The sequence below is a fragment of the Canis lupus genome, chromosome 10, assembly GCF_003254725.2.
Source record: "Canis lupus dingo isolate Sandy chromosome 10, ASM325472v2, whole genome shotgun sequence".
In the NCBI taxonomy this organism is placed as follows: domain Eukaryota; kingdom Metazoa; phylum Chordata; class Mammalia; order Carnivora; family Canidae; genus Canis; species Canis lupus.
In genome coordinates this window covers 55958484-55970988 of record NC_064252.1, presented here as the reverse complement: position 1 = coordinate 55970988, position 12505 = coordinate 55958484, and the positions used below count along the sequence as shown (strand labels likewise).

Genomic DNA, 12505 nt, shown 5'->3' with positions numbered 1-12505 from the left:
GTAACCATTTTGCTTAAAAGTGTTACATTATAATTCATTTGTTTAAAAGGCAAATCCCTGATTTCAATTTTACCATACAATTTATCATTAATTAACTCAAAGTAGGCTTTATTTATTGTTACAATGTCAGAATATTATCAGTGCTTATTTTTAAAATGAAACAACCCTAATGTCTATTTAAATATTTTCCAAGAGACTTTTTTTCTACATAAAAAAATATTACATAGAAACAGCATTACTTCACATGCTTTTGCCTAAGTCCTTTTTTTTAAGGTTTTATTTTTAAAGTAATCTCTACATCAAATGCGGGGCACAAACTCACACCCCCAAGATCAAGAATCATACACTTTGAGCCAGTCAGGTGCACCACCATCCCCCCCCACCCCAACATAGAAGGTGACCTTTTAAGTGAATGATTTAGTAATCGGTGAAGGACTTCTAGAAGCTGTAAAGGGCAAGGAAATGCATTTCCTCCAAAGTCTCCAGGAGAAATACAACATTGCTGACACCTTGATTCTAGCTCAGTAAGACTCACTGTGGATTCCTGACCTCCAGGACTATAATAGAATAAATTTGCAACATTTTAAGCCACTAGCTTGTGACAATTCATTATAGCAGCAAAAGGAAATTAATATCGACTCTGATGCATCTGTATTAGTTAGAATTAGATTCAGCTATAATTGGCAGAATTCCTCAAATATCAGTAGCTTGAACAAGGTATACTTGAACTACGGCAGCCCAGTGGCTCAGCGGTTTAGCGCCTGCCTTGGGCCCAAGGCGCGATCCTGGAGTCCCGGGATTGAGTCCCGCGTCGGGCTCTGGAGTCTGCTTCTCCCTCTGCCTGTGTCTCTGCCTCTCTCTCTCTCTCTCTCTCTCTCTCTCTGTGTGTGTCTCTCATGAATAAATAAGTAAAATCTTAAAAAAAAAAAAAAAAGAAAGTCCTACTTGAACTAGTTATGATCTCTCATTGAAAGAAGTCCAGATTCAACAATCCAAGCCTTATATAACAAATCCAGGCTCCCTCTCTCTTGTTGCTCTCCCATCCTCATGAGGTTCAACCAACATCATGGTTCAAGATAGCTGCTTCATCGCCAGCCATCATATACACACTCTAATGAAAAGGAAGAAAGAGAAAGTAAAGGAAAACATGTCCTTTCCTTATTAAAAAAAATTATTGAAAATTGTACACACCATGTAACTTGCTTACATCTTTTTTTTTTGCTTCCTTACATCTTATAGACAAATACTTAATTATATAACCACACCTCATTTTATTTTTTATTTTTTATTTTTTTTTAAATTTTTATTTATTTATGATAGTCACAGAAGGAGAGAGAGAGAGGCAGAGACATAGGCAGAGGGAGAAGCAGGCTCCATGCACCGGGAGCCTGATGTGGGATTCGATCCCGGGTCTCCAGGATCGCGCCCTGGGCCAAAGGCAGGTGCCAAACCGCTGCACCACCCAGGGATCCCCACACCTCATTTTAAAAGAAGCTGGGAAATATAGTCTTTATTCTGGGTGAACTTATGCCCAGTGAAAAATAAACGGTCCTATTTCCAGGGGGAAAAAAAGAGAAGAAATAATAGGAACTACTTATAATAACTGGCACAGCATCAATCTCAGTTGAGATTTTTTTACAAAAAGAATCAAAATCCTCAATAATCCATCAGCTGTCACCTCTGCATCCATCTCCCTCAGAACCAGATACATTCAAGCTAAGACTTATTTTCCTTTACTCTGAGCTTGGATGAGTACTGCCCATTTTGCCTATATGTTTCTTTACCTAAGAGTTAAAGACTAATCAATCCTTTTTTTGACTGAAATCTTTAGATATATTAATATGTCATGAGAACGGTTATTGGTATTTTGCTGGCCCAAGTCAGTCTATCTCCTTTAGCTAATTAAACATTTTTTCTCCTATGATCCTACAGTATATTTTCAGAGGACATTCTTATTTCCTCATTCACAAGTCCTTAAAAGGTACTTCTCCTTAGCCTCAAAGGACAATAACAAATTGTAAAGATATTTGCCTCTGGGTTAAAGCCTGGTGCCCACAGCTAAGTTTCACTTTCCTGTATGGCCACTGATCATGACCAGGCATTCCAGTTCTGGAATTGTCTGAAATTTGTCCCAAATGGAGCAAATTGTGACCATGTGGCTGAGTATAAATCCATATACTACTTGAAAGATAACTGTGCAATCTGCTCTTGAAATCTTTTTTGACTACAATCAGGGTTGGTCTAACAAATATGTGGAGAGAATATCTATGCTCATGAAACTACCACATGGTTGGTAAATAATATCCCAATTTTGCTTATGAAGAAATTGAGGCCTAGAGAAATTAAGCAGTTTGTCCAAGGCCTGGACTCTTAAACATTACACTATTGATATGAGAAATATCTCTGCTGTAAAATATTTCCCAATGAATTTTCAGGATGCCTGAAATTTCAAACATTCTTTTGGTCTGGAAAGCAAATATACTGGGAAAAGTAAAGCTCACTCTTTAAAGAATCCAGTGGGAATCCTTCATGAAGGCCACCATCATTTCTCATCTGGATTACTACAACAGTCATCCAATTAGTCTCCAGATCCCAAGACGGCTCCTTCCAATCTGTTCTCCACATTACAGCCAGAGAGATCTTCCCAAAATGCAGATCTGCTCATGTCATTTCCTGTTTAAATGCTTATTGGGACACTTCATTTCCTTCGGCATTTCTGCACCAGTAGTTTTCAACTTTATTAGGCAAAATTTTATAAACAAATAATTTTGATCGTCATCCCCCCCTTATTCTGAAAGCTAATTCCTAGAGAAAGTAAATGATCTATGTACACAATTTAAAAATAATTTTTTAAAGATTTTATTTATTTATTCATGAGACACACAGAGAGAGAGACAGAGAGAGAGAGAGAGAGGCATAGACATAGGCAGAGGGAGAAGCAGGCTCCATGCAGGGAGCCTGACATGGGACTGGATCCCCTGTCTCCAGGATCAGGCTCTGGGCCAAAGGTGGCGCTACACCACTGAGCCACCAGGGCTGCCCTAAAAATAATTTTAATATAACACTCTAATGTTAATATAAAGGAGAAATAAAATTAATTAACATAAACAATATTACTTCAATTTTTAACAATGCTTGGCTGTGATTACATTAGAAGCAAAAACTTTACAAATATGGGATAGCAGAGACAGCACTGGCCTCCCCCATCCTACACCCAGCTTTATCTGGGTAATTCCTTTTCATTCCAGTCTCTGCTTAGAAGTAAGCCTCCTCTGATACACCAATAAGGTGTGGCAACCCTCCAGAGCATCCTGAAATTTCCTCTGTTATAGCACACACATCATACTACATTGCAATTTTTTCTTTACCTCTCTGGTCACTCCCTGGACAATGAAGCTTTTTTTTAAAGATGTTTTATTTATTTATTCATGACAGAGAGAGAGACAGAGAGAGACAGAGACAGAGACAGAGACACAGGCAGAGGGAGAGGGAGAGGGAGAGAAGCAGGCTCTATGCAGGGAGCCTGATGTAGGACTCGATCCTGGGTCTCCAGGATCACACCCCGGGCTGAAGGCGGTGCCAAACCGCTGGGCCACTGGGGCTGCCCAAAATTGAGTTTTTTGAGAGCATAGACTGTTTGTGGTCACTGTTACAGGACGAAATGGTTGCCACAGAATTTGCATTCATAATGGCATGTTAAAGGGAAAGGAAGTTGGAGAGCATCAAAAACTAACTTATTAAATTGTTTTGTACTTCTACTGAAGGACATTTTGGGGAAGGAAATAATGAAGTCGGGAGTATTACAGTCAGCTATTGTTTTTTTAGAAACATATTATCTTGGAAATGTGCATAAATGTCAAAAATACAAAATGTATTTTGAAAAAATTTTTATTTTGAAATAAAATTAAAAACCTGACAATACATCGGTCACGTTACTAAGGTCAACATCAACAATGATAAGTCATGTTGATAATATGTACTCTTTGATGTGATATGATGAAAATGGCACTGCACCTCTGTGGTTTTCCTCCCCCAACCCATAATTCCAGTCTACACAAAAGAAAGACATCAGACAGGGGTGCCTGCGTGGCTCAGTTGGTTCATCATCTGCTTTTGTCTCAGGTCATGGTCCCCGGGTTCTGGGATCAGGAACGTGTCTGGCTCCCTGCTCAGTGGGAAGCCTGCTTCTGCCTCTCCCCCTGCTTGTACTCTGCCCCCCCCTGCTTATACTCTCTCGAGCTCTCTCTCAAATAAATAAATAAAATCTTAAAAAAAAAAAAAAAGACATCAGACAAATCTCAAGTGAGGAACATTTTACAAAATATCTGATAGGTACTCCTCAAAATTGTCAGCATCTCAAAAACAAGAAAAACAGTCTGAGGAACTGTCATCACCAAGAAGTGCTTTTAAAGAGATACAATGACTAGATGTAATATGATGTCCCAGATGAGATTCTGAAACAGAAAAAGGTAACACCTAAGGCAATCTGAATGAAATATGGACTTTTGTTAATAGTAATGTTTCAGTATTTCATTAATCATAATAAATGTACCATGCTAATATAAGAGGTTAATAATTGGGAAACTGGGTGCAGGGTATATGGGAACCCTCTGTACAAGCTCTGCAATTTTTCTGTGAATCAAAAACTGTTCTAAAACAAAAAGGTTATTTTTTATGGGAAAAACATTTAAATAGACGCTGCATCCAAAAATAATTATATAAATGCAATAAACCCATGAAAATATTCTTAACATCTTCAGTTATAAGGCAAATGCAAATGAAGACATGATATAATGCCACTACAGACACGTCAGAATGCTTAAAATGTAATAGGGTGGGAAAGTCAAGTGTGTGGACAAAGAGAAACTGAAATTTTCAAACATTGATTTCCCATAATCAATGGGAAATCATACAAATGGGAATCACACAAAATGATACAGTTGCTCTAAAAAACAAAGTGGCAACTTCTCACACATTAAACATACACTTTCCACAGATTCAGCAATTCCACTCTTAGGTTAATTAACCAAGAATAATAAAATATATGCTCACTCACATATACATACATACAACGTAAAATGATATCGTCAACCACAAGGACAACAAAAATAAAAAAAGCATTGTCACTTGGAAAATCAAGAAAACCCTGAAATAGTGATGCCTGGGTGGCTTAGTTGGTTAAGTCGTTGCCTTTGACTCAGTCATGATCTCGGGGTCCTGGGATTGAGCCCTGCAAAAAGCTCTCTGCCCAGTAAGGAGTCTGCTTCTCTGACTCCTTCTCCTTCTCCCTCTCCCTCTCCCTCTGCTCATGTTTGCATGAATAAATAAAAATCTTTAAGAAGAAAGAAAGAAAGAAACCCTGAAATAACCACAGGTTTATGTTCTTAGGCTACATATGCTAAAATATTTAGGGGTAAAGTGTCACAAGGTCTACAACTTATTCTCACATGGTTTGGCAAAAAGAAAAAAGGAAGGAATAATGAAAGGAAGAAAGGAAAGGAGAGAGGAAGAGACGAGAGAGGACAGCAACTTTGGCAAAATTGTTAAAAAGTGGTGAATTAAGATGAAGAAATGAATGAGTCACATTATTCTTATAACTTTCCTATACATTTGAAATTTGCAGAATAGAAAGTTGTGGGAAAAAGCCAGATCAGTAATAGCACTGGCAAGATGACAGGAATTTTTTTTTATTTTTTTTATTTTTTTATTTATGATAGTCACACACAGAGAGAGAGAGAGAGAGGCAGACACATAGGTAGAGAAGCAGGCTCCATGCACCGGGAGCCCGACGTGGGATTCGATCCCAGGTCTCCAGGATCGCGCCCTGGGCCAAAGGCAGGCGCTAAACCGCTGCGTCACCCAGGGATCCCAAGATGACAGGAATTTATCTAAGGGTCAATTTTTAATTTTTTTATTTCACTCACAGACTGAAGGTCAGTAAAAGTATTTATGTTGCCTGAGCACTCACAATGTGACTGTCTTCACAGAACAGGCTGTGAACTGTGATATGTTTCTTAAACTGTGAAATGTTTATTAAAAGTTGCTCAGAGGAGCATCTGGCTGACTCAGTCGGTTGAGCATCCAACTCTTGATTTCAGCTTAGGTCATGATCTTAGGGTGGATACAGCCCCCAGGTGGGATCCAAGATCAGTGGGAATTCTGTTTCAGGAGTCTCTCTTCTTCCTCCCCTACTCACTCTCTCTCAAATAAACAAATCTTTAAAAAATAATAAATAAAAAAATAAAATAAATAAATAATAAATTAATTATCAAATAAATAAAATCTTTTGAAAAAAGAAAATCATAAGGGAAATATATTTACAGTAGTATTGTACAAAATCTGCACATAAGTGGATCCACACAGTTCAAACCTGCCCTGTTCAAAGGCTATATACAATTGTATATAGCTTTCCAAAGTGACAGCAATAACTGGGATATATAATTCTGGGCTTAAAAATTTTTTTTCACCCACTGTTTAATAGCCAATAGTAAGGCATTTTAAAATCTTGTTCAAAAGCATTATTTTTAACAGCATTTGAATATTGTACTGATGCTTCCTCTCCCAGAAGGGAAGCAATTACAAGTACAGTTTTATCATTCAATCAGCAGAAGTTGTATTTTGATTTTTAAGATGATCATTAAAAGCACAATGTATCATCCATCACTCCAAGAGTACTGTTGTAGACTCCATTCTTCAGGAGGTAACCTGAGGTCAGCTCATTCAGTATCAATATAATCTTTGTAAAAAAGAGGAAGAGGGGAACACATAAATATAAAACATAACAAGCATACATGCAAAAAAACTCAATGTCAGAATGATAATATGACCAATTAATAGTGAGTAAAAAATTAGTCTATCCAAAACATCAAAGAGAATACAAGGTGAAACCAACCTACAGAATACCTCTAGCATTATTTATTCATTTTGCTGCCACATGAAAAGAAAACAAGCATGTTTCTTTTAAAAAATAAAACTAGGGGATTCCCTGGGTGGCTCAGCGGGGACCAAAGGCAGGCGCGATCCTGGAGACCCGGGATCGAGTCCCACCTCGGGCTCCCTGCATGGAGCCTGCTTCTCCCTCTGCCTGTGTCTCTGCCTCTCTCTCTCTCTCTCTATGTCTATCATAAATAAATAAATAAATCTTTTAAAAAATTAAAAAATAAAAATATTTTCTCAGAGATTGATGTTTGCAAACACCTGATAAAAAGAGCAAGAACCATAAACAGTCCTATTTAAACAAATGGTGCGTTTTTCTTTGTTCATTTAAAAAATTTGTTGGAATTAAAGATTATAATTTTCACATCTTCAAAAAAAAAGAGATATGAAATGGGACCTGCACTAACATCTCAAACTTAATAGACTATTTTTTCCTTTTGACGTTTCCCCACTACACTAGTGATTCTCAAATGCAGTCTTTGCACCAACATCATCTGGGAATCTGTTAGAAACACAAATTCTGGGCAGTCCGAGTGGCTCAGCGGTTTGTCGTCGCCTTCATTCAGCCCAGGGTGTGATCCTGGAGACCCGGGATCGAATCCCACCTCGGGCTCCTTGCATGGAGCCTGCTTCTCCCTCTGCCCCTCTCTCTCTCTCTCTGTGTCTCTCATGAATAAATAAATAAATAAAATCTTTAAAAAAAAAAAAAACACAAATTCTTGGACCTTACCCCAGGCCTCCTGAATCAGAAACTCTGGGAATGGGGCTCAGGGACAAGCCTGCAGGTGATACTGATGCTTACATAGGTTTGAGAACTACTGGTCTACATCAGCCAGGTGTTTACGTAGCTACCGCAAAAGAGAAAGAGCCATATTCTTAGTTGTTTGGTCCCAGCACAGGCCAACCTCAAGTCTCCTCACCCTCTCCATGTTTTACTAGCTCAAATCAAAAAGAGAGGAGAGTGAAGATGGCTTTCAAATGCAAGCCCATACTTGCTCATAACTGCTGTTATGCCGTTCCATCTACCTAATCCACACGTAGACTTAACATAGTAGCACATGAGGCATCTACACTGTCTCACTCAGCTAAAACTCAAGGACTAAGAGTGCATAATGGGGATGGGAAGTATTATTATTTTTCGTAAGAAGAATTACATAGCAATTGACTCCTAAACCATGTGTATGTATAATATCAATTGCAATAATATCTTTGGTATTTTCAAAAAAAAGACCCATTAAGCCCTTCCCTTTTAGAATGTTCATTTACATATAACATGTTTTTGTATACTGATTGGAAATAAAATGTCACTGAAATTACTGCACTCTCATATGGTAAAAAAAAAATTCACCTCCAAATAGAGAAGCACAAGAATATATTGTTTTCAGATTCTTTTTGCTCAGCCTTAATGCCTGCCTGATCAAAGAAATTATAGCCCTAAAAATGAGCAAGCCTATTCTGAATTAAAACAATTTTTTTAAATAAAGAAGAATGTAATTAATGAATGAAAACACTGTCCCATGCACATGCACTGTTTTATAATAAGCATAGTGGGAGGGGAGGTTATACATTTTATTTTTATTGTTTTAAAATTTTTATTTATTTATTTGAGAGAGAGAGTGTGTGCGTGTGAGAGCACAAGCAGGGGGAGAGGCAGAGGGAGAGGGAGAAGCAGACCCCTGCTGACCCTGATGTGGGGCTCCATCCTAGGACCCTGGGAGCATGACCTGAGCTAAAGGCAGACACTTAACAGACAGCCACCCAGGCGCCCAAGGTTATAAATTAAAAACAAAACAAAACAAACAAAACAAAACAAAACAAAACAAAAAAACACCCAGCTACTGGGACAGCTAGTTAAGATGTTCAGAGGATTAGATAGCAGGGTGAACTGAGGTCAGCAGCAGGAACCTCCAAACAGATGTGGAAATGAAACTGGTTTTTGAAGGATGGATATGTAGAGAGTTGGGAATGAAAATTCCAGACGGGCAAATGCCATGAGCAAAGACTGAATATACTTGGCACATTTGAGGAATAATAGAGTAGACCAATTTAGCTGGAGTAGGACATCCGTATGGGAAAAAATTGGTAGACTGGGCCCATTTTACTGTGGCCTTAAATGTCAGGCCCAGGCATTTGATTTGTTCTAAGGACAATGAGGAACCATTTAAAATTCTAGGGACATAAAGGAAGCTGTATTTTAGGAAGATCAATTTGACTAAATGTGTGGAATAGGTAACAGCTAGGTTTCTCAAGTTGTAAAATGTGTATGAAATCACCTGGGATTCCATTAAAATGCAGATTCTGATTCAGTAGGTCTGGTGTACAGGCTAAGACTCCTTATTTCTAACATAATCCCGGTGATACCCAGACTGTTGGTCCTCAGCACTTTGAGCAATGGGAGGATTAGGGTATGGTTCTAAATTTGTGATATACTCTGAGGTCTAACATTTGAAATAGGAAGAGAAAACATGCCATAAAGAAAGTAACTTTTCTTTTTTGTAGTACAAGAAGACATATCTTAAAAGCTGGTAAATAAAAAAAAAAGAAATATTAAAATTATATTCTATTTGCCTTAAAAGAAGGCAGGAAAGGGTGTAGAGGGAAAAAAAAGAAGGCAGGAAAGAAAGAACCAAAGAACAACAACAATAGATTGGACAAATAGAAAATAGGCAAACCATAGTAATAATCACATACAGTGAAATAAATGGATTAGAACCAGACATATATGTGTGATTAACTGATTTTTTGACAAAGTCTCAGAAACAAATCAGTGGAATCTTCTCAGCAAATGGTATTGAAACAATTGGATATTCATATGCCCCATCCCCCCAAAAAGAACCCTGCACCATGCTAAAAAATTAACCAAAAATAAATCATGAACCTAAATGTAAAATGTAATAAAACTATAAAACTTTTGGAGTACCTGGGCGGCTCAGTCAGTTAAGTGTCTGCTTTCGGCACAGGTCATGGTCCCAGGGTCCTGGAATGGAGTCCCATATCTGGCTCCTTGCTGAGTGGGGAGCCTGCTTCTCCCTCTGCCCTCTGCATCTACCCCTGCTCATGCTCATTCCCTCTCTTTTTCTTTCTCAAATAAATAAAGAAAATCTTTAAAAAAAAAAAAAAGCAATTATTAAACTTCTACAAGAAAGCATAGGAAAAAAATCTTTGTGACTTCAGTTTAGACAAAGATTTCTTTGCTTACAACACCAAATGTGCTATTCATTTAAAAAAGAAAAAAAGAAATAGGTTAACCTGGCTTCATCAAAATTCAAAACTTCTCTCTGAAAGACATCTTTCAGAAAATGATAAGCCACAAACTAGTTGAGAATATCTGCAAATTACATATATGATAAAGGACTTGAATCCAGGATTAATAAAGAACTCTCAAAATTCAACAATGAGAAATACAACCACTCAATAAAAAGAAAGGGCCAATGGAAAAAAATAGCTTTTTACAAATTTATGACACTGGTCTGTTTATTTGTTTGCAAGGAACAGACATTTCTCTTTCAAGCCGCTAAAGTGAAAACAGAGGCTATAAAAAAAGAACATGTGAGAATCTTACAGAAGCAAATGCAGAAAGTATGGTACAATGCCTCTCAGGAAGTACTGATCTCTGCACCTCTCTGCTCTAGACTTTCCCATCTTCTCATGCTTCTTCTGCTTATTCATTATCAGTTTGCCCATTAGGACTCTCACTTCTGACTCTGAATTAACTTTCAGTTAAGTCTCAGTTCAAGTTCTCAGGGGAGGGGCAGCTGGGGGGTTCAGTTGGTGAGGCATCTGCCTTTGGTTCAGGTCATGATCCCAGGGTCCTGGGATCAAGCCTCATGTTGCTGTCCCCCCAGCAGGGGATCTGCTCTCCCTTTCCCTTTGCCCCTCTCCCTTTGCCCTTCCCCATTTCTCATGATCTCGCTTGCAATCTCTCTCTGAAATAAATAAATAAAATCTCTTAAAAAATGCTTTTAAAAAAAGTTGGTTGGTTCAGGAGAGAACCAGCTTGGATCAGTCTTTGGATTGGTTACCGGGGTCAGGAGTCCATCTCTGATTCAATCATCTGTTACCTAGACAGAGACTTTCTTATAATATTTCAGGGTCTATGAGTGAAATGAAGAGGGACAGTTGAGCATGGCAAACAAATTGATAAACAAATCTGTTAAAATGACTGGCAGGAGAGACTCTCAGGTTCAGCTGAGGCCTCTATTATTTGTGTAACAGAAGTCAAGTACTTCCCTTGCTCTAAAGGTGTGTGCTTTTCTGAGCATGTTAAAACATGGAGAAACCAGTTCTGCCAAACCTAAGGTATCATCCTCCTCCAGATTATGGGAGTTGATGAAAAATTCACTGAGGTTGAAGAAGCAGGTGGTTAAGTCTGCGCCCTGTATTGCTATGCATGAGGCAACATGGGCGTTCTTGTCCCTCAGAGGAGGTTTTTAAGAGAATCACTTGGAGAGTTTGATATTTGGGGGTATGTGGGAATTGTCTCATCTTAAAAAAGCTGAAAGTGTCTACATTAGCCACAGATGGCAGAGCCAAAAGGAGGAAGGACAGGAGAGAGAGACGCCATCCCAGGAATGAGCTGGACTTAAGCCTATAGGGACATTGCGTGGGAGTTGGAAAAAGTACAACCCTGCAAGAGGAAACTGGCCTGGATTTAAAGGGTGCCTGCCTCTTTTAAGAGCAACCATGTCAAATGTGGACCCTTTAATGTGGACTAGTTTTTTTTCCTATCTAAGAATTACCTGAAACTGAGAGTTGATCAAGATTTTATCTGAGGTATAGAGAAGCGTGAATCTTCAGAGCTGATTTAAATGGAGAATGGGGAGGTGCCTGGGTCACTCAGTCAGTTAAGCGGCTGTCTCCATCTCAGGTCATGATCCAGGGTCCTGGGATGGAGTCCTGTGTCAGGCTCCCTGCTCAGCAGCAGGTCTGCTTCTTTTCCCTCTGCACTCCCCCGCACTCCTGCTCTCTCTCACTCTGTCTCTCTCAAATGGATAAATAAACTCTTAAATAAATAAATGGAGAATGGAGGTGGGGTAGGAGGGTCTTGCCTGCACTATTCTAGTCCAACAGCTTTTTTTTTTTTTTTCCCCTAATGAGATAAAGCCTACTGCTTTATTCAGGTTATTTGCATATTCCAGCAAGCTTGCGGGGGGGGGGGGGGGGGGGGGGGGGGGGGGGGCGGGGGAAGGGAAAGAAACCACAAAGAAAGTCACTGATGTATAGGGCAAATGTACGGTTTTCTTTTTTTGGTTAGAGGAAAAAAAACTATATAATCAATATCCCACTCATAAATAAATGTGAGGAAAAAAACTGATAGTTTTTACTCTAGCATTTATGTGTATATTCTCATTTCATATGTACAGTTTATTTGGGTATTACTACTATCCACTGGCAGAGTACCTAAAAGCAAAAACAAATATCAGGAAGGAAAAAGCATTACCAAGGGGGAAGCTCAAGAAGATGGGCTCAGGAAGGTGGGTGGCCTACCAGGCACCAGGCCAGTTGGGTCAGTGGAAGCAGACTGTGCCGGAAGGCCCTGTAGCTCTCTTCCAACTCCTGCAGCAGCTCA

At 38.9% G+C, this 12505-nt stretch overlaps 1 protein-coding gene across 2 annotated transcripts in view; it reads right to left on the bottom strand.

Annotated features, from left to right (window-relative positions):
* Positions 1 to 12505, bottom strand: part of ACYP2 (acylphosphatase 2) — a 247932-nt gene that overhangs the window by 207572 nt on the left and 27855 nt on the right. The gene's annotated exons all lie outside the window — the stretch shown is intronic.